Source organism: Patiria miniata, unplaced genomic scaffold, assembly GCF_015706575.1.
Source record: "Patiria miniata isolate m_02_andy unplaced genomic scaffold, ASM1570657v1 HiC_scaffold_18, whole genome shotgun sequence".
In the NCBI taxonomy this organism is placed as follows: domain Eukaryota; kingdom Metazoa; phylum Echinodermata; class Asteroidea; order Valvatida; family Asterinidae; genus Patiria; species Patiria miniata.
The window spans coordinates 280,829-308,108 of NW_024037056.1; the positions used below are offsets into that span (position 1 = coordinate 280,829).

General features: G+C 39.7%; 1 long non-coding RNA gene across 1 annotated transcript; it reads left to right on the top strand.

Annotated features, from left to right (window-relative positions):
* The first annotated feature begins 20,518 nt into the window (after positions 1–20,518).
* On the top strand, positions 20,519–24,875 carry LOC119725133. Its single transcript, XR_005270686.1, has 3 exons — positions 20,519–20,784; positions 23,206–23,374; positions 24,763–24,875. It is a non-coding gene; the product is annotated as an uncharacterized LOC119725133 (long non-coding RNA).
* The last annotated feature ends 2,405 nt before the right edge of the window (positions 24,876–27,280 follow it).

Here is a 27,280-nt window from a genome sequence, read left to right on the forward strand (position 1 = left end):
TTGCCATAGAGTAGGCTGTCAGCGGGCTTCACTCCGTGGTTTGTTTACATGCTATATCTCGTCTTGAAGGTATCTTGTTATGAAAAATTCCTGATTTTTTTGACATGTATGGAGAGCTAGTTAGTCAGGCTACAACGTCCAACAAGTTTGAAGTCCATAGACCCAATACTCGTGGAGAAAATGAGACATAAGCAAGAATATTTTGCCCGAGTTTATTTCTGTGTGTAAATTGCCATAGAGTAGGCTGTCAGCGGGCTTCACTCCGTGGTTTGTTTACATGCTATATCTCGTCTTGAAGGTATCTTGTTATAAAAATTCCTGATTTTTTGACATGTATGGAGAGCTAGTTAGTCAGGCTACAACGTCCAACAAGTTTGAAGTCCATAGACCCAATACTCGTGGAGAAAATGAGACATAAGCAAGAATATTTTGCCCGAGTTTATTTCTGTGTGTAAATTGCCATAGAGTAGGCTGTCAGCGGGCTTCACTCCGTGGTTTGTTTACATGCTATATCTCGTCTTGAAGGTATCTTGTTATGAAAAATTCCTGATTTTTTTGACATGTATGGAGAGCTAGTTAGTCAGGCTACAACGTCCAACAAGTTTGAAGTCCATAGACCCAATACTCGTGGAGAAAATGAGACATAAGCAAGAATATTTTGCCCGAGTTTATTTCTGTGTGTAAATTGCCATAGAGTAGGCTGTCAGCGGGCTTCACTCCGTGGTTTGTTTACATGCTATATCTCGTCTTGAAGGTATCTTGTTATGAAAAATTCCTGATTTTTTTGACATGTATGGAGAGCTAGTTAGTCAGGCTACAACGTCCAACAAGTTTGAAGTCCATAGACCCAATACTCGTGGAGAAAATGAGACATAAGCAAGAATATTTTGCCCGAGTTTATTTCTGTGTGTAAATTGCCATAGAGTAGGCTGTCAGCGGGCTTCACTCCGTGGTTTGTTTACATGCTATATCTCGTCTTGAAGGTATCTTGTTATGAAAAATTCCTGATTTTTTTGACATGTATGGAGAGCTAGTTAGTCAGGCTACAACGTCCAACAAGTTTGAAGTCCATAGACCCAATACTCGTGGAGAAAATGAGACATAAGCAAGAATATTTTGCCCGAGTTTATTTCTGTGTGTAAATTGCCATAGAGTAGGCTGTCAGCGGGCTTCACTCCGTGGTTTGTTTACATGCTATATCTCGTCTTGAAGGTATCTTGTTATTAAAAATTCCTGATTTTTTTGACATGTATGGAGAGCTAGTTAGTCAGGCTACAACGTCCAACAAGTTTGAAGTCCATAGACCCAATACTCGTGGAGAAAATGAGACATAAGCAAGAATATTTTGCCCGAGTTTATTTCTGTGTGTAAATTGCCATAGAGTAGGCTGTCAGCGGGCTTCACTCCGTGGTTTGTTTACATGCTATATCTCGTCTTGAAGGTATCTTGTTATGAAAAATTCCTGATTTTTTTGACATGTATGGAGAGCTAGTTAGTCAGGCTACAACGTCCAACAAGTTTGAAGTCCATAGACCCAATACTCGTGGAGAAAATGAGACATAAGCAAGAATATTTTGCCCGAGTTTATTTCTGTGTGTAAATTGCCATAGAGTAGGCTGTCAGCGGGCTTCACTCCGTGGTTTGTTTACATGCTATATCTCGTCTTGAAGGTATCTTGTTATGAAAAATTCCTGATTTTTTTGACATGTATGGAGAGCTAGTTAGTCAGGCTACAACGTCCAACAAGTTTGAAGTCCATAGACCCAATACTCGTGGAGAAAATGAGACATAAGCAAGAATATTTTGCCCGAGTTTATTTCTGTGTGTAAATTGCCATAGAGTAGGCTGTCAGCGGGCTTCACTCCGTGGTTTGTTTACATGCTATATCTCGTCTTGAAGGTATCTTGTTATGAAAAATTCCTGATTTTTTTGACATGTATGGAGAGCTAGTTAGTCAGGCTACAACGTCCAACAAGTTTGAAGTCCATAGACCCAATACTCGTGGAGAAAATGAGACATAAGCAAGAATATTTTGCCCGAGTTTATTTCTGTGTGTAAATTGCCATAGAGTAGGCTGTCAGCGGGCTTCACTCCGTGGTTTGTTTACATGCTATATCTCGTCTTGAAGGTATCTTGTTATGAAAAATTCCTGATTTTTTTGACATGTATGGAGAGCTAGTTAGTCAGGCTACAACGTCCAACAAGTTTGAAGTCCATAGACCCAATACTCGTGGAGAAAATGAGACATAAGCAAGAATATTTTGCCCGAGTTTATTTCTGTGTGGAAATTGCCATAGAGTAGGCTGTCAGCGGGCTTCACTCCGTGGTTTGTTTACATGCTATATCTCGTCTTGAAGGTATCTTGTTATGAAAAATTCCTGATTTTTTTGACATGTATGGAGAGCTAGTTAGTCAGGCTACAACGTCCAACAAGTTTGAAGTCCATAGACCCAATACTCGTGGAGAAAATGAGACATAAGCAAGAATATTTTGCCCGAGTTTATTTCTGTGTGTAAATTGCCATAGAGTAGGCTGTCAGCGGGCTTCACTCCGTGGTTTGTTTACATACTATATCTCGTCTTGAAGGTATCTTGTTATGAAAAATTCCTGATTTTTTTGACATGTATGGAGAGCTAGTTAGTCAGGCTACAACGTCCAACAAGTTTGAAGTCCATAGACCCAATACTCGTGGAGAAAATGAGACATAAGCAAGAATATTTTGCCCGAGTTTATTTCTGTGTGTAAATTGCCATAGAGTAGGCTGTCAGCGGGCTTCACTCCGTGGTTTGTTTACATGCTATATCTCGTCTTGAAGGTATCTTGTTATGAAAAATTCCTGATTTTTTTGACATGTATGGAGAGCTAGTTAGTCAGGCTACAACGTCCAACAAGTTTGAAGTCCATAGACCCAATACTCGTGGAGAAAATGAGACATAAGCAAGAATATTTTGCCCGAGTTTATTTCTGTGTGTAAATTGCCATAGAGTAGGCTGTCAGCGGGCTTCACTCCGTGGTTTGTTTACATGCTATATCTCGTCTTGAAGGTATCTTGTTATGAAAAATCCTGATTTTTTTGACATGTATGGAGAGCTAGTTAGTCAGGCTACAACGTCCAACAAGTTTGAAGTCCATAGACCCAATACTCGTGGAGAAAATGAGACATAAGCAAGAATATTTTGCCCGAGTTTATTTCTGTGTGTAAATTGCCATAGAGTAGGCTGTCAGCGGGCTTCACTCCGTGGTTTGTTTACATGCTATATCTCGTCTTGAAGGTATCTTGTTATGAAAAATTCCTGATTTTTTTGACATGTATGGAGAGCTAGTTAGTCAGGCTACAACGTCCAACAAGTTTGAAGTCCATAGACCCAATACTCGTGGAGAAAATGAGACATAAGCAAGAATATTTTGCCCGAGTTTATTTCTGTGTGTAAATTGCCATAGAGTAGGCTGTCAGCGGGCTTCACTCCGTGGTTTGTTTACATGCTATATCTCGTCTTGAAGGTATCTTGTTATGAAAAATTCCTGATTTTTTTGACATGTATGGAGAGCTAGTTAGTCAGGCTACAACGTCCAACAAGTTTGAAGTCCATAGACCCAATACTCGTGGAGAAAATGAGACATAAGCAAGAATATTTTGCCCGAGTTTATTTCTGTGTGTAAATTGCCATAGAGTAGGCTGTCAGCGGGCTTCACTCCGTGGTTTGTTTACATGCTATATCTCGTCTTGAAGGTATCTTGTTATTAAAAATTCCTGATTTTTTTGACATGTATGGAGAGCTAGTTAGTCAGGCTACAACGTCCAACAAGTTTGAAGTCCATAGACCCAAATACTCGTGGAGAAAATGAGACATAAGCAAGAATATTTTGCCCGAGTTTATTTCTGTGTGTAAATTGCCATAGAGTAGGCTGTCAGCGGGCTTCACTCCGTGGTTTGTTTACATACTATATCTCGTCTTGGAGGTATCTTGTTATGAAAAATTCCTGATTTTTTGACATGTATGGAGAGCTAGTTAGTCAGGCTACAACGTCCAACAAGTTTGAAGTCCATAGACCCAATACTCGTGGAGAAAATGAGACATAAGCAAGAATATTTTGCCCGAGTTTATTTCTGTGTGTAAATTGCCATAGAGTAGGCTGTCAGCGGGCTTCACTCCGTGGTTTGTTTACATGCTATATCTCGTCTTGAAGGTATCTTGTTATAAAAAATCCTGATTTTTTTGACATGTTGGAGAGCTAGTTAGTCAGGCTACAACGTCCAACAAGTTTGAAGTCCATAGACCCAATACTCGTGGAGAAAATGAGACATAAGCAAGAATATTTTGCCCGAGTTTATTTCTGTGTGTAAATTGCCATAGAGTAGGCTGTCAGCGGGCTTCACTCCGTGGTTTGTTTACATACTATATCTCGTCTTGGAGGTATCTTGTTATGAAAAATTCCTGATTTTTTGACATGTATGGAGAGCTAGTTAGTCAGGCTACAACGTCCAACAAGTTTGAAGTCCATAGACCCAATACTCGTGGAGAAAATGAGACATAAGCAAGAATATTTTGCCCGAGTTTATTTCTGTGTGTAAATTGCCATAGAGTAGGCTGTCAGCGGGCTTCACTCCGTGGTTTGTTTACATGCTATATCTCGTCTTGAAGGTATCTTGTTATGAAAAATTCCTGATTTTTTGACATGTTGGAGAGCTAGTTAGTCAGGCTACAACGTCCAACAAGTTTGAAGTCCATAGACCCAATACTCGTGGAGAAAATGAGACATAAGCAAGAATATTTTGCCCGAGTTTATTTCTGTGTGTAAATTGCCATAGAGTAGGCTGTCAGCGGGCTTCACTCCGTGGTTTGTTTACATGCTATATCTCGTCTTGAAGGTATCTTGTTATTAAAAATTCCTGATTTTTTTGACATGTATGGAGAGCTAGTTAGTCAGGCTACAACGTCCAACAAGTTTGAAGTCCATAGACCCAATCTCGTGGAGAAAATGAGACATAAGCAAGAATATTTTGCCCGAGTTTATTTCTGTGTGGAAATTGCCATAGAGTAGGCTGTCAGCGGGCTTCACTCCGTGGTTTGTTTACATGCTATATCTCGTCTTGAAGGTATCTTGTTATGAAAAATTCCTGATTTTTTTGACATGTATGGAGAGCTAGTTAGTCAGGCTACAACGTCCAACAAGTTTGAAGTCCATAGACCCAATACTCGTGGAGAAAATGAGACATAAGCAAGAATATTTTGCCCGAGTTTATTTCTGTGTGTAAATTGCCATAGAGTAGGCTGTCAGCGGGCTTCACTCCGTGGTTTGTTTACATGCTATATCTCGTCTTGAAGGTATCTTGTTATTAAAATCCTGATTTTTTTGACATGTTTGGAGAGCTAGTTAGTCAGGCTACAACGTCCAACAAGTTTGAAGTCCATAGACCCAATACTCGTGGAGAAAATGAGACATAAGCAAGAATATTTTGCCCGAGTTTATTTCTGTGTGTAAATTGCCATAGAGTAGGCTGTCAGCGGGCTTCACTCCGTGGTTTGTTTACATGCTATATCTCGTCTTGGAGGTATCTTGTTATGAAAAATTCCTGATTTTTTTGACATGTATGGAGAGCTAGTTAGTCAGGCTACAACGTCCAACAAGTTTGAAGTCCATAGACCCAAATCTCGTGGAGAAAATGAGACATAAGCAAGAATATTTTGCCCGAGTTTATTTCTGTGTGTAAATTGCCATAGAGTAGGCTGTCAGCGGGCTTCACTCCGTGGTTTGTTTACATGCTATATCTCGTCTTGAAGGTATCTTGTTATGAAAAATTCCTGATTTTTTTGACATGTATGGAGAGCTAGTTAGTCAGGCTACAACGTCCAACAAGTTTGAAGTCCATAGACCCAATACTCGTGGAGAAAATGAGACATAAGCAAGAATATTTTGCCCGAGTTTATTTCTGTGTGAAATTGCCATAGAGTAGGCTGTCAGCGGGCTTCACTCCGTGGTTTGTTTACATGCTATATCTCGTCTTGAAGGTATCTTGTTATAAAAATTCCTGATTTTTTTGACATGTATGGAGAGCTAGTTAGTCAGGCTACAACGTCCAACAAGTTTGAAGTCCATAGACCCAAATCTCGTGGAGAAAATGAGACATAAGCAAGAATATTTTGCCCGAGTTTATTTCTGTGTGTAAATTGCCATAGAGTAGGCTGTCAGCGGGCTTCACTCCGTGGTTTGTTTACATACTATATCTCGTCTTGAAGGTATCTTGTTATGAAAAATTCCTGATTTTTTTGACATGTATGGAGAGCTAGTTAGTCAGGCTACAACGTCCAACAAGTTTGAAGTCCATAGACCCAATACTCGTGGAGAAAATGAGACATAAGCAAGAATATTTTGCCCGAGTTTATTTCTGTGTGTAAATTGCCATAGAGTAGGCTGTCAGCGGGCTTCACTCCGTGGTTTGTTTACATGCTATATCTCGTCTTGAAGGTATCTTGTTATTAAAAATCCTGATTTTTTTGACATGTTTGGAGAGCTAGTTAGTCAGGCTACAACGTCCAACAAGTTTGAAGTCCATAGACCCAATACTCGTGGAGAAAATGAGACATAAGCAAGAATATTTTGCCCGAGTTTATTTCTGTGTGTAAATTGCCATAGAGTAGGCTGTCAGCGGGCTTCACTCCGTGGTTTGTTTACATGCTATATCTCGTCTTGAAGGTATCTTGTTATGAAAAATTCCTGATTTTTTTGACATGTATGGAGAGCTAGTTAGTCAGGCTACAACGTCCAACAAGTTTGAAGTCCATAGACCCAAATACTCGTGGAGAAAATGAGACATAAGCAAGAATATTTTGCCCGAGTTTATTTCTGTGTGTAAATTGCCATAGAGTAGGCTGTCAGCGGGCTTCACTCCGTGGTTTGTTTACATGCTATATCTCGTCTTGAAGGTATCTTGTTATGAAAAATTCCTGATTTTTTTGACATGTTGGAGAGCTAGTTAGTCAGGCTACAACGTCCAACAAGTTTGAAGTCCATAGACCCAATACTCGTGGAGAAAATGAGACATAAGCAAGAATATTTTGCCCGAGTTTATTTCTGTGTGAAATTGCCATAGAGTAGGCTGTCAGCGGGCTTCACTCCGTGGTTTGTTTACATGCTATATCTCGTCTTGAAGGTATCTTGTTATGAAAAATTCCTGATTTTTTTGACATGTATGGAGAGCTAGTTAGTCAGGCTACAACGTCCAACAAGTTTGAAGTCCATAGACCCAAATACTCGTGGAGAAAATGAGACATAAGCAAGAATATTTTGCCCGAGTTTATTTCTGTGTGTAAATTGCCATAGAGTAGGCTGTCAGCGGGCTTCACTCCGTGGTTTGTTTACATGCTATATCTCGTCTTGGAGGTATCTTGTTATGAAAAATTCCTGATTTTTTTGACATGTATGGAGAGCTAGTTAGTCAGGCTACAACGTCCAACAAGTTTGAAGTCCATAGACCCAATACTCGTGGAGAAAATGAGACATAAGCAAGAATATTTTGCCCGAGTTTATTTCTGTGTGTAAATTGCCATAGAGTAGGCTGTCAGCGGGCTTCACTCCGTGGTTTGTTTACATGCTATATCTCGTCTTGAAGGTATCTTGTTATTAAAAATCCTGATTTTTTTGACATGTTGGAGAGCTAGTTAGTCAGGCTACAACGTCCAACAAGTTTGAAGTCCATAGACCCAATACTCGTGGAGAAAATGAGACATAAGCAAGAATATTTTGCCCGAGTTTATTTCTGTGTGTAAATTGCCATAGAGTAGGCTGTCAGCGGGCTTCACTCCGTGGTTTGTTTACATACTATATCTCGTCTTGGAGGTATCTTGTTATGAAAATTCCTGATTTTTTTGACATGTATGGAGAGCTAGTTAGTCAGGCTACAACGTCCAACAAGTTTGAAGTCCATAGACCCAAATCTCGTGGAGAAAATGAGACATAAGCAAGAATATTTTGCCCGAGTTTATTTCTGTGTGTAAATTGCCATAGAGTAGGCTGTCAGCGGGCTTCACTCCGTGGTTTGTTTACATGCTATATCTCGTCTTGAAGGTATCTTGTTATGAAAAATTCCTGATTTTTTTGACATGTTTGGAGAGCTAGTTAGTCAGGCTACAACGTCCAACAAGTTTGAAGTCCATAGACCCAATACTCGTGGAGAAAATGAGACATAAGCAAGAATATTTTGCCCGAGTTTATTTCTGTGTGAAATTGCCATAGAGTAGGCTGTCAGCGGGCTTCACTCCGTGGTTTGTTTACATGCTATATCTCGTCTTGAAGGTATCTTGTTATTAAAAATTCCTGATTTTTTTGACATGTATGGAGAGCTAGTTAGTCAGGCTACAACGTCCAACAAGTTTGAAGTCCATAGACCCAATACTCGTGGAGAAAATGAGACATAAGCAAGAATATTTTGCCCGAGTTTATTTCTGTGTGTAAATTGCCATAGAGTAGGCTGTCAGCGGGCTTCACTCCGTGGTTTGTTTACATACTATATCTCGTCTTGGAGGTATCTTGTTATGAAAAATTCCTGATTTTTTGACATGTATGGAGAGCTAGTTAGTCAGGCTACAACGTCCAACAAGTTTGAAGTCCATAGACCCAATACTCGTGGAGAAAATGAGACATAAGCAAGAATATTTTGCCCGAGTTTATTTCTGTGTGTAAATTGCCATAGAGTAGGCTGTCAGCGGGCTTCACTCCGTGGTTTGTTTACATGCTATATCTCGTCTTGAAGGTATCTTGTTATTAAAAATCCTGATTTTTTTGACATGTATGGAGAGCTAGTTAGTCAGGCTACAACGTCCAACAAGTTTGAAGTCCATAGACCCAATACTCGTGGAGAAAATGAGACATAAGCAAGAATATTTTGCCCGAGTTTATTTCTGTGTGTAAATTGCCATAGAGTAGGCTGTCAGCGGGCTTCACTCCGTGGTTTGTTTACATGCTATATCTCGTCTTGAAGGTATCTTGTTATGAAAAATTCCTGATTTTTTTGACATGTATGGAGAGCTAGTTAGTCAGGCTACAACGTCCAACAAGTTTGAAGTCCATAGACCCAAATCTCGTGGAGAAAATGAGACATAAGCAAGAATATTTTGCCCGAGTTTATTTCTGTGTGGAAATTGCCATAGAGTAGGCTGTCAGCGGGCTTCACTCCGTGGTTTGTTTACATGCTATATCTCGTCTTGAAGGTATCTTGTTATGAAAAATTCCTGATTTTTTTGACATGTTTGGAGAGCTAGTTAGTCAGGCTACAACGTCCAACAAGTTTGAAGTCCATAGACCCAATACTCGTGGAGAAAATGAGACATAAGCAAGAATATTTTGCCCGAGTTTATTTCTGTGTGGAAATTGCCATAGAGTAGGCTGTCAGCGGGCTTCACTCCGTGGTTTGTTTACATGCTATATCTCGTCTTGAGGTATCTTGTTATGAAAAATCCTGATTTTTTGACATGTATGGAGAGCTAGTTAGTCAGGCTACAACGTCCAACAAGTTTGAAGTCCATAGACCCAAATACTCGTGGAGAAAATGAGACATAAGCAAGAATATTTTGCCCGAGTTTATTTCTGTGTGTAAATTGCCATAGAGTAGGCTGTCAGCGGGCTTCACTCCGTGGTTTGTTTACATGCTATATCTCGTCTTGAAGGTATCTTGTTATGAAAAATTCCTGATTTTTTTGACATGTATGGAGAGCTAGTTAGTCAGGCTACAACGTCCAACAAGTTTGAAGTCCATAGACCCAATACTCGTGGAGAAAATGAGACATAAGCAAGAATATTTTGCCCGAGTTTATTTCTGTGTGTAAATTGCCATAGAGTAGGCTGTCAGCGGGCTTCACTCCGTGGTTTGTTTACATACTATATCTCGTCTTGGAGGTATCTTGTTATGAAAAATTCCTGATTTTTTGACATGTATGGAGAGCTAGTTAGTCAGGCTACAACGTCCAACAAGTTTGAAGTCCATAGACCCAATACTCGTGGAGAAAATGAGACATAAGCAAGAATATTTTGCCCGAGTTTATTTCTGTGTGTAAATTGCCATAGAGTAGGCTGTCAGCGGGCTTCACTCCGTGGTTTGTTTACATGCTATATCTCGTCTTGAAGGTATCTTGTTATTAAAAATCCTGATTTTTTTTGACATGTATGGAGAGCTAGTTAGTCAGGCTACAACGTCCAACAAGTTTGAAGTCCATAGACCCAATACTCGTGGAGAAAATGAGACATAAGCAAGAATATTTTGCCCGAGTTTATTTCTGTGTGTAAATTGCCATAGAGTAGGCTGTCAGCGGGCTTCACTCCGTGGTTTGTTTACATACTATATCTCGTCTTGAAGGTATCTTGTTATGAAAAATTCCTGATTTTTTTGACATGTATGGAGAGCTAGTTAGTCAGGCTACAACGTCCAACAAGTTTGAAGTCCATAGACCCAATACTCGTGGAGAAAATGAGACATAAGCAAGAATATTTTGCCCGAGTTTATTTCTGTGTGTAAATTGCCATAGAGTAGGCTGTCAGCGGGCTTCACTCCGTGGTTTGTTTACATGCTATATCTCGTCTTGAAGGTATCTTGTTATGAAAAATTCCTGATTTTTTTGACATGTTTGGAGAGCTAGTTAGTCAGGCTACAACGTCCAACAAGTTTGAAGTCCATAGACCCAATACTCGTGGAGAAAATGAGACATAAGCAAGAATATTTTGCCCGAGTTTATTTCTGTGTGAAATTGCCATAGAGTAGGCTGTCAGCGGGCTTCACTCCGTGGTTTGTTTACATGCTATATCTCGTCTTGAAGGTATCTTGTTATTAAAAATTCCTGATTTTTTTGACATGTATGGAGAGCTAGTTAGTCAGGCTACAACGTCCAACAAGTTTGAAGTCCATAGACCCAAATCTCGTGGAGAAAATGAGACATAAGCAAGAATATTTTGCCCGAGTTTATTTCTGTGTGTAAATTGCCATAGAGTAGGCTGTCAGCGGGCTTCACTCCGTGGTTTGTTTACATGCTATATCTCGTCTTGAAGGTATCTTGTTATGAAAAATTCCTGATTTTTTGACATGTATGGAGAGCTAGTTAGTCAGGCTACAACGTCCAACAAGTTTGAAGTCCATAGACCCAATACTCGTGGAGAAAATGAGACATAAGCAAGAATATTTTGCCCGAGTTTATTTCTGTGTGTAAATTGCCATAGAGTAGGCTGTCAGCGGGCTTCACTCCGTGGTTTGTTTACATGCTATATCTCGTCTTGAAGGTATCTTGTTATTAAAAATCCTGATTTTTTTGACATGTATGGAGAGCTAGTTAGTCAGGCTACAACGTCCAACAAGTTTGAAGTCCATAGACCCAATACTCGTGGAGAAAATGAGACATAAGCAAGAATATTTTGCCCGAGTTTATTTCTGTGTGTAAATTGCCATAGAGTAGGCTGTCAGCGGGCTTCACTCCGTGGTTTGTTTACATGCTATATCTCGTCTTGAAGGTATCTTGTTATGAAAAATTCCTGATTTTTTTGACATGTATGGAGAGCTAGTTAGTCAGGCTACAACGTCCAACAAGTTTGAAGTCCATAGACCCAATCTCGTGGAGAAAATGAGACATAAGCAAGAATATTTTGCCCGAGTTTATTTCTGTGTGGAAATTGCCATAGAGTAGGCTGTCAGCGGGCTTCACTCCGTGGTTTGTTTACATGCTATATCTCGTCTTGAAGGTATCTTGTTATGAAAAATTCCTGATTTTTTTGACATGTATGGAGAGCTAGTTAGTCAGGCTACAACGTCCAACAAGTTTGAAGTCCATAGACCCAATACTCGTGGAGAAAATGAGACATAAGCAAGAATATTTTGCCCGAGTTTATTTCTGTGTGTAAATTGCCATAGAGTAGGCTGTCAGCGGGCTTCACTCCGTGGTTTGTTTACATGCTATATCTCGTCTTGAGGTATCTTGTTATGAAAAATTCCTGATTTTTTTGACATGTATGGAGAGCTAGTTAGTCAGGCTACAACGTCCAACAAGTTTGAAGTCCATAGACCCAATACTCGTGGAGAAAATGAGACATAAGCAAGAATATTTTGCCCGAGTTTATTTCTGTGTGTAAATTGCCATAGAGTAGGCTGTCAGCGGGCTTCACTCCGTGGTTTGTTTACATGCTATATCTCGTCTTGAAGGTATCTTGTTATGTAAAAATTCCTGATTTTTTTGACATGTATGGAGAGCTAGTTAGTCAGGCTACAACGTCCAACAAGTTTGAAGTCCATAGACCCAATACTCGTGGAGAAAATGAGACATAAGCAAGAATATTTTGCCCGAGTTTATTTCTGTGTGTAAATTGCCATAGAGTAGGCTGTCAGCGGGCTTCACTCCGTGGTTTGTTTACATACTATATCTCGTCTTGAGGTATCTTGTTATGAAAAATTCCTGATTTTTTTGACATGTATGGAGAGCTAGTTAGTCAGGCTACAACGTCCAACAAGTTTGAAGTCCATAGACCCAATACTCGTGGAGAAAATGAGACATAAGCAAGAATATTTTGCCCGAGTTTATTTCTGTGTGTAAATTGCCATAGAGTAGGCTGTCAGCGGGCTTCACTCCGTGGTTTGTTTACATGCTATATCTCGTCTTGAAGGTATCTTGTTATGAAAAATTCCTGATTTTTTTGACATGTATGGAGAGCTAGTTAGTCAGGCTACAACGTCCAACAAGTTTGAAGTCCATAGACCCAATACTCGTGGAGAAAATGAGACATAAGCAAGAATATTTTGCCCGAGTTTATTTCTGTGTGTAAATTGCCATAGAGTAGGCTGTCAGCGGGCTTCACTCCGTGGTTTGTTTACATGCTATATCTCGTCTTGAAGGTATCTTGTTATTAAAAATTCCTGATTTTTTTGACATGTATGGAGAGCTAGTTAGTCAGGCTACAACGTCCAACAAGTTTGAAGTCCATAGACCCAAATACTCGTGGAGAAAATGAGACATAAGCAAGAATATTTTGCCCGAGTTTATTTCTGTGTGTAAATTGCCATAGAGTAGGCTGTCAGCGGGCTTCACTCCGTGGTTTGTTTACATGCTATATCTCGTCTTGAAGGTATCTTGTTATGTAAAAATTCCTGATTTTTTTGACATGTATGGAGAGCTAGTTAGTCAGGCTACAACGTCCAACAAGTTTGAAGTCCATAGACCCAATACTCGTGGAGAAAATGAGACATAAGCAAGAATATTTTGCCCGAGTTTATTTCTGTGTGGAAATTGCCATAGAGTAGGCTGTCAGCGGGCTTCACTCCGTGGTTTGTTTACATGCTATATCTCGTCTTGAAGGTATCTTGTTATGTAAAAATTCCTGATTTTTTTGACATGTATGGAGAGCTAGTTAGTCAGGCTACAACGTCCAACAAGTTTGAAGTCCATAGACCCAAATCTCGTGGAGAAAATGAGACATAAGCAAGAATATTTTGCCCGAGTTTATTTCTGTGTGTAAATTGCCATAGAGTAGGCTGTCAGCGGGCTTCACTCCGTGGTTTGTTTACATGCTATATCTCGTCTTGAAGGTATCTTGTTATGAAAAATTCCTGATTTTTTTGACATGTTTGGAGAGCTAGTTAGTCAGGCTACAACGTCCAACAAGTTTGAAGTCCATAGACCCAATACTCGTGGAGAAAATGAGACATAAGCAAGAATATTTTGCCCGAGTTTATTTCTGTGTGTAAATTGCCATAGAGTAGGCTGTCAGCGGGCTTCACTCCGTGGTTTGTTTACATGCTATATCTCGTCTTGAAGGTATCTTGTTATTAAAAATTCCTGATTTTTTGACATGTATGGAGAGCTAGTTAGTCAGGCTACAACGTCCAACAAGTTTGAAGTCCATAGACCCAAATCTCGTGGAGAAAATGAGACATAAGCAAGAATATTTTGCCCGAGTTTATTTCTGTGTGTAAATTGCCATAGAGTAGGCTGTCAGCGGGCTTCACTCCGTGGTTTGTTTACATGCTATATCTCGTCTTGAAGGTATCTTGTTATGAAAAATTCCTGATTTTTTTGACATGTATGGAGAGCTAGTTAGTCAGGCTACAACGTCCAACAAGTTTGAAGTCCATAGACCCAATACTCGTGGAGAAAATGAGACATAAGCAAGAATATTTTGCCCGAGTTTATTTCTGTGTGTAAATTGCCATAGAGTAGGCTGTCAGCGGGCTTCACTCCGTGGTTTGTTTACATACTATATCTCGTCTTGAAGGTATCTTGTTATGAAAAATTCCTGATTTTTTTGACATGTATGGAGAGCTAGTTAGTCAGGCTACAACGTCCAACAAGTTTGAAGTCCATAGACCCAAATCTCGTGGAGAAAATGAGACATAAGCAAGAATATTTTGCCCGAGTTTATTTCTGTGTGTAAATTGCCATAGAGTAGGCTGTCAGCGGGCTTCACTCCGTGGTTTGTTTACATGCTATATCTCGTCTTGAAGGTATCTTGTTATGAAAAATTCCTGATTTTTTTGACATGTTTGGAGAGCTAGTTAGTCAGGCTACAACGTCCAACAAGTTTGAAGTCCATAGACCCAATACTCGTGGAGAAAATGAGACATAAGCAAGAATATTTTGCCCGAGTTTATTTCTGTGTTGAAATTGCCATAGAGTAGGCTGTCAGCGGGCTTCACTCCGTGGTTTGTTTACATGCTATATCTCGTCTTGAAGGTATCTTGTTATTAAAAATTCCTGATTTTTTGACATGTATGGAGAGCTAGTTAGTCAGGCTACAACGTCCAACAAGTTTGAAGTCCATAGACCCAAATCTCGTGGAGAAAATGAGACATAAGCAAGAATATTTTGCCCGAGTTTATTTCTGTGTGTAAATTGCCATAGAGTAGGCTGTCAGCGGGCTTCACTCCGTGGTTTGTTTACATACTATATCTCGTCTTGGAGGTATCTTGTTATGAAAAATTCCTGATTTTTTGACATGTATGGAGAGCTAGTTAGTCAGGCTACAACGTCCAACAAGTTTGAAGTCCATAGACCCAATACTCGTGGAGAAAATGAGACATAAGCAAGAATATTTTGCCCGAGTTTATTTCTGTGTGTAAATTGCCATAGAGTAGGCTGTCAGCGGGCTTCACTCCGTGGTTTGTTTACATGCTATATCTCGTCTTGAAGGTATCTTGTTATTAAAAATCCTGATTTTTTTGACATGTATGGAGAGCTAGTTAGTCAGGCTACAACGTCCAACAAGTTTGAAGTCCATAGACCCAATACTCGTGGAGAAAATGAGACATAAGCAAGAATATTTTGCCCGAGTTTATTTCTGTGTGTAAATTGCCATAGAGTAGGCTGTCAGCGGGCTTCACTCCGTGGTTTGTTTACATGCTATATCTCGTCTTGAAGGTATCTTGTTATGAAAAATTCCTGATTTTTTTGACATGTATGGAGAGCTAGTTAGTCAGGCTACAACGTCCAACAAGTTTGAAGTCCATAGACCCAATACTCGTGGAGAAAATGAGACATAAGCAAGAATATTTTGCCCGAGTTTATTTCTGTGTGGAAATTGCCATAGAGTAGGCTGTCAGCGGGCTTCACTCCGTGGTTTGTTTACATGCTATATCTCGTCTTGAAGGTATCTTGTTATGAAAAATTCCTGATTTTTTTGACATGTTTGGAGAGCTAGTTAGTCAGGCTACAACGTCCAACAAGTTTGAAGTCCATAGACCCAATACTCGTGGAGAAAATGAGACATAAGCAAGAATATTTTGCCCGAGTTTATTTCTGTGTGTAAATTGCCATAGAGTAGGCTGTCAGCGGGCTTCACTCCGTGGTTTGTTTACATGCTATATCTCGTCTTGAGGTATCTTGTTATGAAAAATTCCTGATTTTTTTGACATGTATGGAGAGCTAGTTAGTCAGGCTACAACGTCCAACAAGTTTGAAGTCCATAGACCCAAATCTCGTGGAGAAAATGAGACATAAGCAAGAATATTTTGCCCGAGTTTATTTCTGTGTGTAAATTGCCATAGAGTAGGCTGTCAGCGGGCTTCACTCCGTGGTTTGTTTACATGCTATATCTCGTCTTGAAGGTATCTTGTTATGAAAAATTCCTGATTTTTTTGACATGTATGGAGAGCTAGTTAGTCAGGCTACAACGTCCAACAAGTTTGAAGTCCATAGACCCAAATCTCGTGGAGAAAATGAGACATAAGCAAGAATATTTTGCCCGAGTTTATTTCTGTGTGTAAATTGCCATAGAGTAGGCTGTCAGCGGGCTTCACTCCGTGGTTTGTTTACATGCTATATCTCGTCTTGAGGTATCTTGTTATGAAAAATTCCTGATTTTTTTGACATGTATGGAGAGCTAGTTAGTCAGGCTACAACGTCCAACAAGTTTGAAGTCCATAGACCCAATCTCGTGGAGAAAATGAGACATAAGCAAGAATATTTTGCCCGAGTTTATTTCTGTGTGTAAATTGCCATAGAGTAGGCTGTCAGCGGGCTTCACTCCGTGGTTTGTTACATGCTATATCTCGTCTTGAAGGTATCTTGTTATGAAAAATTCCTGATTTTTTTGACATGTTTGGAGAGCTAGTTAGTCAGGCTACAACGTCCAACAAGTTTGAAGTCCATAGACCCAATACTCGTGGAGAAAATGAGACATAAGCAAGAATATTTTGCCCGAGTTTATTTCTGTGTGGAAATTGCCATAGAGTAGGCTGTCAGCGGGCTTCACTCCGTGGTTTGTTTACATGCTATATCTCGTCTTGAAGGTATCTTGTTATTAAAAATTCCTGATTTTTTTGACATGTATGGAGAGCTAGTTAGTCAGGCTACAACGTCCAACAAGTTTGAAGTCCATAGACCCAAACTCGTGGAGAAAATGAGACATAAGCAAGAATATTTTGCCCGAGTTTATTTCTGTGTGGAAATTGCCATAGAGTAGGCTGTCAGCGGGCTTCACTCCGTGGTTTGTTTACATGCTATATCTCGTCTTGAAGGTATCTTGTTATGTAAAAATTCCTGATTTTTTTGACATGTATGGAGAGCTAGTTAGTCAGGCTACAACGTCCAACAAGTTTGAAGTCCATAGACCCAAACTCGTGGAGAAAATGAGACATAAGCAAGAATATTTTGCCCGAGTTTATTTCTGTGTGGAAATTGCCATAGAGTAGGCTGTCAGCGGGCTTCACTCCGTGGTTTGTTTACATGCTATATCTCGTCTTGAAGGTATCTTGTTATGTAAAAATTCCTGATTTTTTTGACATGTATGGAGAGCTAGTTAGTCAGGCTACAACGTCCAACAAGTTTGAAGTCCATAGACCCAAATCTCGTGGAGAAAATGAGACATAAGCAAGAATATTTTGCCCGAGTTTATTTCTGTGTGTAAATTGCCATAGAGTAGGCTGTCAGCGGGCTTCACTCCGTGGTTTGTTTACATGCTATATCTCGTCTTGAAGGTATCTTGTTATGAAAAATTCCTGATTTTTTTGACATGTTTGGAGAGCTAGTTAGTCAGGCTACAACGTCCAACAAGTTTGAAGTCCATAGACCCAATACTCGTGGAGAAAATGAGACATAAGCAAGAATATTTTGCCCGAGTTTATTTCTGTGTGGAAATTGCCATAGAGTAGGCTGTCAGCGGGCTTCACTCCGTGGTTTGTTTACATGCTATATCTCGTCTTGAAGGTATCTTGTTATTAAAAATTCCTGATTTTTATGACATGTATGGAGAGCTAGTTAGTCAGGCTACAACGTCCAACAAGTTTGAAGTCCATAGACCCAAATCTCGTGGAGAAAATGAGACATAAGCAAGAATATTTTGCCCGAGTTTATTTCTGTGTGGAAATTGCCATAGAGTAGGCTGTCAGCGGGCTTCACTCCGTGGTTTGTTTACATGCTATATCTCGTCTTGAAGGTATCTTGTTATGTAAAAATTCCTGATTTTTTTGACATGTATGGAGAGCTAGTTAGTCAGGCTACAACGTCCAACAAGTTTGAAGTCCATAGACCCAAATCTCGTGGAGAAAATGAGACATAAGCAAGAATATTTTGCCCGAGTTTATTTCTGTGTGTAAATTGCCATAGAGTAGGCTGTCAGCGGGCTTCACTCCGTGGTTTGTTTACATACTATATCTCGTCTTGAAGGTATCTTGTTATGAAAAATTCCTGATTTTTTTGACATGTATGGAGAGCTAGTTAGTCAGGCTACAACGTCCAACAAGTTTGAAGTCCATAGACCCAAATCTCGTGGAGAAAATGAGACATAAGCAAGAATATTTTGCCCGAGTTTATTTCTGTGTGTAAATTGCCATAGAGTAGGCTGTCAGCGGGCTTCACTCCGTGGTTTGTTTACATGCTATATCTCGTCTTGAAGGTATCTTGTTATGAAAAATTCCTGATTTTTTTGACATGTTTGGAGAGCTAGTTAGTCAGGCTACAACGTCCAACAAGTTTGAAGTCCATAGACCCAATACTCGTGGAGAAAATGAGACATAAGCAAGAATATTTTGCCCGAGTTTATTTCTGTGTTGAAATTGCCATAGAGTAGGCTGTCAGCGGGCTTCACTCCGTGGTTTGTTTACATGCTATATCTCGTCTTGAAGGTATCTTGTTATTAAAAAATTCCTGATTTTTTTGACATGTATGGAGAGCTAGTTAGTCAGGCTACAACGTCCAACAAGTTTGAAGTCCATAGACCCAAATCTCGTGGAGAAAATGAGACATAAGCAAGAATATTTTGCCCGAGTTTATTTCTGTGTGTAAATTGCCATAGAGTAGGCTGTCAGCGGGCTTCACTCCGTGGTTTGTTTACATACTATATCTCGTCTTGGAGGTATCTTGTTATGAAAAATTCCTGATTTTTTTGACATGTATGGAGAGCTAGTTAGTCAGGCTACAACGTCCAACAAGTTTGAAGTCCATAGACCCAATCTCGTGGAGAAAATGAGACATAAGCAAGAATATTTTGCCCGAGTTTATTTCTGTGTGGAAATTGCCATAGAGTAGGCTGTCAGCGGGCTTCACTCCGTGGTTTGTTTACATACTATATCTCGTCTTGGAGGTATCTTGTTATGAAAAATTCCTGATTTTTTTGACATGTATGGAGAGCTAGTTAGTCAGGCTACAACGTCCAACAAGTTTGAAGTCCATAGACCCAATACTCGTGGAGAAAATGAGACATAAGCAAGAATATTTTGCCCGAGTTTATTTCTGTGTGTAAATTGCCATAGAGTAGGCTGTCAGCGGGCTTCACTCCGTGGTTTGTTTACATGCTATATCTCGTCTTGAAGGTATCTTGTTATTAAAAATCCTGATTTTTTTGACATGTATGGAGAGCTAATTAGTCAGGCTACAACGTCCAACAAGTTTGAAGTCCATAGACCCAACACTCGTGGAGAAAATGGACATAAGCAAGAATATTTTGCCCGAGTTTATTTCTGTGTGTAAATTGCCATAGAGTAGGCTGTCAGCGGGCTTCACTCCGTGGTTTGTTTACATGCTATATCTCGTCTTGAAGGTATCTTGTTATGAAAAACTCCTGATTTTGTTGACATGTATGGAGAGCTAGTTAGTCAGGCTACAACGTCCAACAAGTTTGAAGTCCATAGACCCAATACTCGTGGAGAAAATGAGACATAAGCAAGAATATTTTGCCCGAGTTTCTTTCTGTGTGTAAATTGCCATAGAGTAGAAAATGAGACATAAGCAAGAATATTGCAAAAAACAAGAATCGGGAAATATATACTTGCAAAAAACAAGACTCGGGAAACATATACTTGCAAAAAACAAGACTCGGGAAATATATACTTCCAAAAAACAAGACTCGGGAAACATATACTTGTAAAAAACAAGACTGTTACTAAAAATAGACTTCACAAAAACAAGACTCGCGAAACATACTTGCAAAAAACAAGACTCGGGAAACATATACTTGCCAAAAACAAGACTCGGGAAACATATACTTGCAAAAAACAAGACTCGGGAAACATATACTTGCAAAAAACAAGACTGTTACTAAAAATAGACTTCACAAAAACAAGACTCGCGAAACATACTTACAAAAAACAAGATTTGCCAAATTTATACTTGCAAAAAACAAGACTCGGGAAACATATACTTGCAAAAACAAGACTCGGGAAATATATACTTGCAAAAAACAAGACTCGGGAAACATATACTTGCAAAAAACAAGATTCGCCAAACATATACATCCAAAAAAACAAGACTTGCTAAACATATACATCCGAAAAAAAAGATTCACCAAACATATTCATCCGAAAAACAAGATTCCCCAAACATATACATCTGAAAAACAAGATTCACCAACATATATTTGCCAAAGAGCAATTTATACATTCGATGGCACTAACGGGCTTTCGTACATAATAAAGAAAAACACACAACAAACTTTTTATAACGAAACACTTCCAGGCTAAATTATCAACGCTAAGCCAGTGAATGACTTGATCAAGTCTAAACCATCCTCGCACGGCGCCCTCGTGTGGTACGAAAACCATTTTCCTTCGGATCTTTCTGCTGATACATGTGATATGACATGTATGATGCATGACCTGCATGACCTGTGGCGTTTGAGTAACATCGACCGCTAAGCCGCGATCGATTGAATCTTGATCATCCGAGACTAGCACCGTCGATTGATCATCAAATCAAAACTCACACATCTCCAAAAAATGAGGACGGGCCTAAATTTCTTTATCGGCTTCGCTTTTCCCTCCCAAGAAACAGTTGAGCGTAGAGAGAATTTTATTTCTAAGTTATAAGTTGTCCAATTTCCGGACAGGTAAGCCTTACGTTAAATGACGGATGTTGTGCGCTTTCTTGAAAATCACACAATCTTAAGAATGAGCGTGCATTCTTAAGATAAGAATGAGCACGCATTCTTAAGAATGAGCACGCAATCTGAAGAATGAGCGCTCATTCTTAAGATTGCGTGGGAATATCTCGTGCGCAATTATGAATTTACGCAATCTTATTCTTAAAGGGAATATACATCATTTGCTTTTGCTGTAATTTTCAGAAATGGATGGAATTGGGGGGTTGGAAATATAAAGCAAATATAGTTACACTAACTTTTTGGAGGTTTTGGGTTCGAAAATGCTATAAAAACCAAGAAAAACGATCATTTTCCTGTAGTCTGGTTCCCTGACTCCATATAAGAAGAAACAGAGCAGTTTACATACATTGGGGAATTGTAAGGTCAGGGAACCAGTCTAGCTGGCTCGTACCCGTTTATAGGTTTGTAATCGATTGCAAACAAGTGCATTGTCAATTGGGGCCAGTATTTGAAAAAAAGCCAGTTGTTTCCAACGCTGATCGGCCGATCAGCGTTGGAAATTGATACAAAAATACCACTTTTCTTGAAATGACAGTATACCAGGTGCCATAATTTTACAGGATGCTTTAGACTGTCATTTACCAACATCCTGTTAAGGTATTTCGCAAAAACTTGGTAGTTTTATTTTCGATGTTTGCAAATGTTGTATATTCCCTTTAACAAACAATTGCACGGCATAATTATGTTGATGAAATGTATAGCGGTTAAAGGGAAATAATTCATATGAGGAAAGAAAATGATCTATGCTCCTGTACTCATAACTACGATAATTTGAATCAAATTAAACCTGTTATTATTGCAACCGTTTTTTTTCTGCCCACCCGGCACTAGGCACTATGGGAAGTTTTGTAATAACGGAGGACTGGGAACAAGTCTGGGAAGTGCTTTGTTTAGGCTAGACAAGTTACAAGTCCCTATATGTATCATATGCATATCACAAAAAAAACGATGTCCAGAAGCTGCCAAAATTGCTCTTTTGACTAGGCCTACCGGTACTCTGTAGATAAGCTCTGCAGCGTAACTATGGGGGTGTGAACACTGAACAATAGCAATTTAAGTGGCAAATAGCATAAGCGCTATGGGATGTTGCAGTATTCATTCTCATTCTCGCCCCCCCCCCCTTTTAATTGTTACCCCAAAATCAGAATTCGTCCCACTTGTCTCTTATTTTTTCCCGGTCTTTTCCTAGGTAAGTGACCTTGCGTTGCAGTGACCTAATTCTTAACAATTGTACTGTTGCAATGCAAGGCTTGCATTGCAACAGTACAATTGTTAAGAATTAGTGAATGAGGATGCAGCTAGACTTGCCAAGCGCAGCCGGTGCTCGGCATCGACAAGACTGTTATCTTGCCGCGCATTCTTAAGAATGTGCGCTCAATCTGGAAGGGTTATTTTTTGCGAAGATTGCGCAAGGATCCAGTTGCGCAATCATAAGAATGTGTATGCGCATTCTTAAGATTGTGTGATTTTCAAGAAAGCGGACAACACGGATAACGTTTTTTAATTGTCTATTTAGCCGCAAACCGGTCTCGCATTGTTTCCGTTCTTAGGCCGGCCAATAGCACCCTCATTACCATACCAGTATAAGGGCGGATCCAGAACAAAATTGTTTTTGATCCCCAAAAAGGTGGGTCCCAAAAATTACAGTGTGGGGTTCGAGGCCCCCTCTTGTGTACCTGGCCTCCGTATTGCTATAAACAAGATCATGAAGATGAACAAAATTGGTTACTCACGTTACATTTTCTTAACGTGAGTAACCGATTTCGTACGCCTTGTTTATCATGCAAAACACATTTTTCTGGATGTCATCTTTGGTGCTTAGGTAGGTCTAGGTCTACTCTATCCACCATGTGGATAACAGTTGTTAAAACCTTTTCAGTAAGGTAATTACAGCCAAAGGAAACTCAAAAGTACATCAAAAATGTAACGTGAGTAACCGTGCAATTGCTCTTTTGATATTCACTCAGGAAAATCTGAGATTTGTTTAAGTGTGCCAAATAAGCAGCTTAACAGGGATTACTCGGCCGATTTTGTGCCCAATTTTTGGATGCCACAGGTTTTGGGACTTAATGTCACTCACAACAGTACACTTTTCCACAAATTATCAATTACGTTTCATTTTGACATTTTGTTGACCGTGTTGACAGTTTGGATCAAAAGTTGATTCCTGAAATACAGACAAGGCCATTTATTCGCATGAGCTATAAACAAATAGAGTTTTCGTAGTATTCCTTAGAAGTATGTTAACATTCTAAATTTAATGTGACCATAGTTTCAAAAGAGATGATAACGATCTAAAGAAAGAAATGTCAGCGAATGTTACTTTTGAAATTGAAGCCCTACTGGTATCTTTTTTTAATGTACCAGAAATGACTTGAACAGTCGCATCCAACACGGTCCGCGCCGCACACTGGTAGTACGCCTCTGAAAGGGACCAATCATGGCACTTCGTATCGCCGTCGTGGAGTTCATGCCCATGAAGAGTTGCTTCATCAGTCTGCCGGTGACCTGGGGTCAAGAGTTCCAGCGAAAACAGGTGATCTATCACATGACCAATTCTATGAACAGTTCAGACACTTTGTGGTTATCATATCAGTAACCTTTTTGTCTGGTGTCACTGATTGGCTTTGCATGTATTCCAAAAAATCCCAAGTTGATTTTTCCTGTAAATTGTCATAGATCGCAAAATTGAATTGTTTATTTTTTTGTCAATTTACCTGAGAGGTATCAGATGTGGTATATTTGTTTACACATGAGTTTTCTTTTGGGTGCCATGCGTGTGCTTTCTTATGGCTCCCGTAAGTGGCTCCCATAAGAAAGCACAAGTACATGTATGCAAACTGTAATGTCCCTGAGTTTGAGTTCTGGACATTTGAGTCTGAGTGTTTTCATATTTTTAAAATATGAGTACGAGTTTGATTATTCTCACAATGGTACTCGAGCATGTCGAGTATTACTTGAGTACAAATACTGTGTATGAGTAGTATGAGGGACGTCTTCAAAAAGTCCAATGAAGAGCAGCCATGGTTCATGTGCGGTGCCTTTAGAGCTTAATAATAACCAGTGTGACCAAGATGCTCATTGACCTCAATTGGAATCTCATTGATGAACCAGGCAGACGCGATGCACCGACTAGCCAACACTCCACAAGATTCTTTACCAAGACACCGAACATTGACTCCAACTTATACCTCGGACAGAAAAATACCAGATCCAGGAGAACCCACGACAAGCAGTTTGAAGTCCACCATCGTAACGTACATCTACCCCTTTAGGCCAAAAAAAAAAATAAGTCGTCTCTGGTCAGACGCGCGACGATTTAAAAATGCGCGCATTTTTCAATTTTTTTTTTTTCAATGTTCCGCGGTAGCTCCAACAGCGCGCTCTATTTCCGCACCTCCTCATTTTTTTTTACCAAAGAGCACCAAGGAATGGAAAATTGCACCAAGGCAAATGATCGAAAGCACCAAGGCAAATTATGGAGGACACCAATGTACATGAGGACACAAAAAAAGCAAAATAGTACCCACCTTGTCTGTACAATCCAAGCTTGAAGAAAGAAAGAAAAGAAAAAGAAAAAAAAAACAGCCGCGTGGCCGCGTCGATTCCGGAACTTTGTGTCTGACCAGAGACCAATTTTTTTTTTTTTTTGGCCTTATCCAGTCTTTTTTTTCCTGAAGACATTTTACTTTGGAATGCCCTAACCACAGCAAATTGTCAACACACTTCCTTTGCCATCTCAAAAGCTCCTTCCAAGACCAAAAAAGCTTTCACCTCCCCGCTATGCATCAATCCACTCTCGCCAACTTCACTTTAGTCCCTGATGGACCGTTCGGGAGTTTGATCTACAAGTTACAAGTACAACAACACTCGAGCTATTATGTTATTCATGAACTAATTCTACTTTTGCTGTTTTTTTTACAGAATTACATCTTCGAGCTTCAGTGGGGGGATCGAGGCAGGGCGTATGTCTCGTGGGCCGGAGATACCCTCAGGTTGCCCGAGGGAAGTACAGTCGGGAATCCCACAATTCAAATAAACGGTCTCTATGGTAACAAGCTGGGGCTGTGCCACGGGGAGGATGTAATGCATTTGTAATTTCATGTAAATAAACCCAAACCTTCACAGTAACGTTGTGCATCGGGTCGGGTGACTAGGCCAAACTGACCCGAAACATAGATATAAACCGAATCCGAACTGAAACAGATCTGATCTCCCCAAATCTGACCCACCCCAACCCGGCACAAATTTCAGAGAAAAACCGGACCGAACCAACCCAACTCGAATTTGCTGGGCAAACTGGTATATATTTAACAAACGCTGTGTCCATTTTTTGTGCCAGGAAATTTTTTTTAAAAAGTGGTCTTTCGTAAAGAATCCTATCATACAGTATGGTGGGACATTCCTATTTACTGGTGTGCCTACACGTCATAGACTGTGCGGATACTGATAGACCACAAACCACATGTACAATGGGTTGTACGGGCACAGTGACTGCGGTAATATTCACTCTTGAAATTCAAAACTGTTTTGGGTTTTTTTTTTTCGGTTTACTTCGACTTGTTCTTGAAGCAGCATTTGCGAAATAGAAAAACATGACTGGCATTCAGAACCATTGTAAATGTACCTACATTTATAACTTGATTTTTGAGTCCTAACGGAATTTTTAAGCCAGATAAACATGCAATGTACGTGTGATCCGCAAGATTTTAAGGTACACGTATCATTCTGCGCAGCATGAATTCTACCATCCGTTCTTGTGGAAATTGTCTTTATCGTTTCATGGGAAATGGGATTCAAAGCAAAATGCGATGGCCCAATCTAAAAGTAAAGTGCACTGAACTCAAACTACTTTGGAATTGAACACAAGCTGCCACTTGACCAGGAATAAAATAAAATCCTCCTTTTTGTACATTTTTGCAAGTTTCATTGAAAAAAAAAGTTTCGAAGAGAGGCTGTAAAAGTACTGTTCATATACTGCTTGCATCACCGAGAACAAAGTTAACCGATTAGCACCTGTACTAATTTATATAATATGGATGGCTTTGAGGCGGATACAAGAATATATTGCACTAGCTATGACAATATTGCACGAGTCGAAGACGAGTGCAATATTGTCATAGCGAGTGCAATATATTCTTGTATCCATTGAAAACAAGCCATCCAATATTATTATTATATTTATATCAGGCTGACTGATCCGCAAGAAGCACAATTCAAGACACTGTTCATTACATCTTTTTCGTTTACATCAAATGTCTTGAAGCTGCCACTGTAATTGTTAACAACAGTGCGCGTATACCTGTCCTTCTGCGCGCTGCATGCGCGCGGCGTTTGTTCCGTGTTTCGACTTTATGCTCTGTTGAGTGGTTGATAATTGTGACTTTCTATGCTCTTGATCAAGCGGGAACCAGCGAAAATGCGGATGACTGCAATAACATGTTATTGCAGTCAACCGGGTACTTTATTATTGTAGTCATCTGGGAACTTTTTATAAAAGCATACAATACGCTGATTTATTTTTAACGCTGGAAGCCTGATATAAATAATAATGTTTATATTGTGTTTATTCACTGAAGAATCAATAAAACTATATACATGTAGAGTGGCCCTGACGTTTTCGGATGTACCAGGTGCTACAGTGAGTAATAGGCGGGCGGTTTCAGGCGCTACAGTGACTAAAGGGTTAAGATACATGTACCTAACCTACCTAATGTACAAAATACTACTGAGTAGTAACCTGTAGTATGCGTTTCTTTGAAGTGTGCACAACACAGGTAGTATTCTCGTAGTATTTAGTCCTTGACCCCCAAAGAGCCCTTAGGATGTTAGGGTTAAAAGAAATGCATGTATGTATGTGCACCAGTATATTGGGAATTGTTTGATGTTGTATTGATTTCAACCAGGGGCCTTTACATGTACATCATTGCCCAGGTTCCCTGTATCAACGCAGGCAAATTGATTTTTCCCCCATATCATGACATTGATAACATATGTTGATTCTTACTGTCTTTTGTAATGAGAAGCAGTGGCAACAGCTGTTTTAACAATATGTGGGTTATTCATTTATAGCATAGTGTTTTAATGCTAAATTCTAGTAGATGCATTGTGTCGGCTGATGCGACATGTTATTCGGAGGGCAGACACAGTAAGTGATATTGAACATACAAACAATGTTTAGAGATGTACTGTTTGACATACTTTGTTCTATTTGGGCGTCTTCGCTACTCTCTGAAAAGGGTTTTATTTTGTGACCGCTGCAACGCCGTACCGTAGCTCTACCAAATGAGCTATCCTTCTGTACATGTTGGCGGTTCCTAGTTTGTCAAAGTCTTTGTTGAAGGAGCGCTATAGACAGACGCCATTATCCAAGTTACGATGCTAGCAACGTTAGCAATGCTGCGAACCTTGGAAAAGCAAAAGGGATCACTCAAAGAGGATA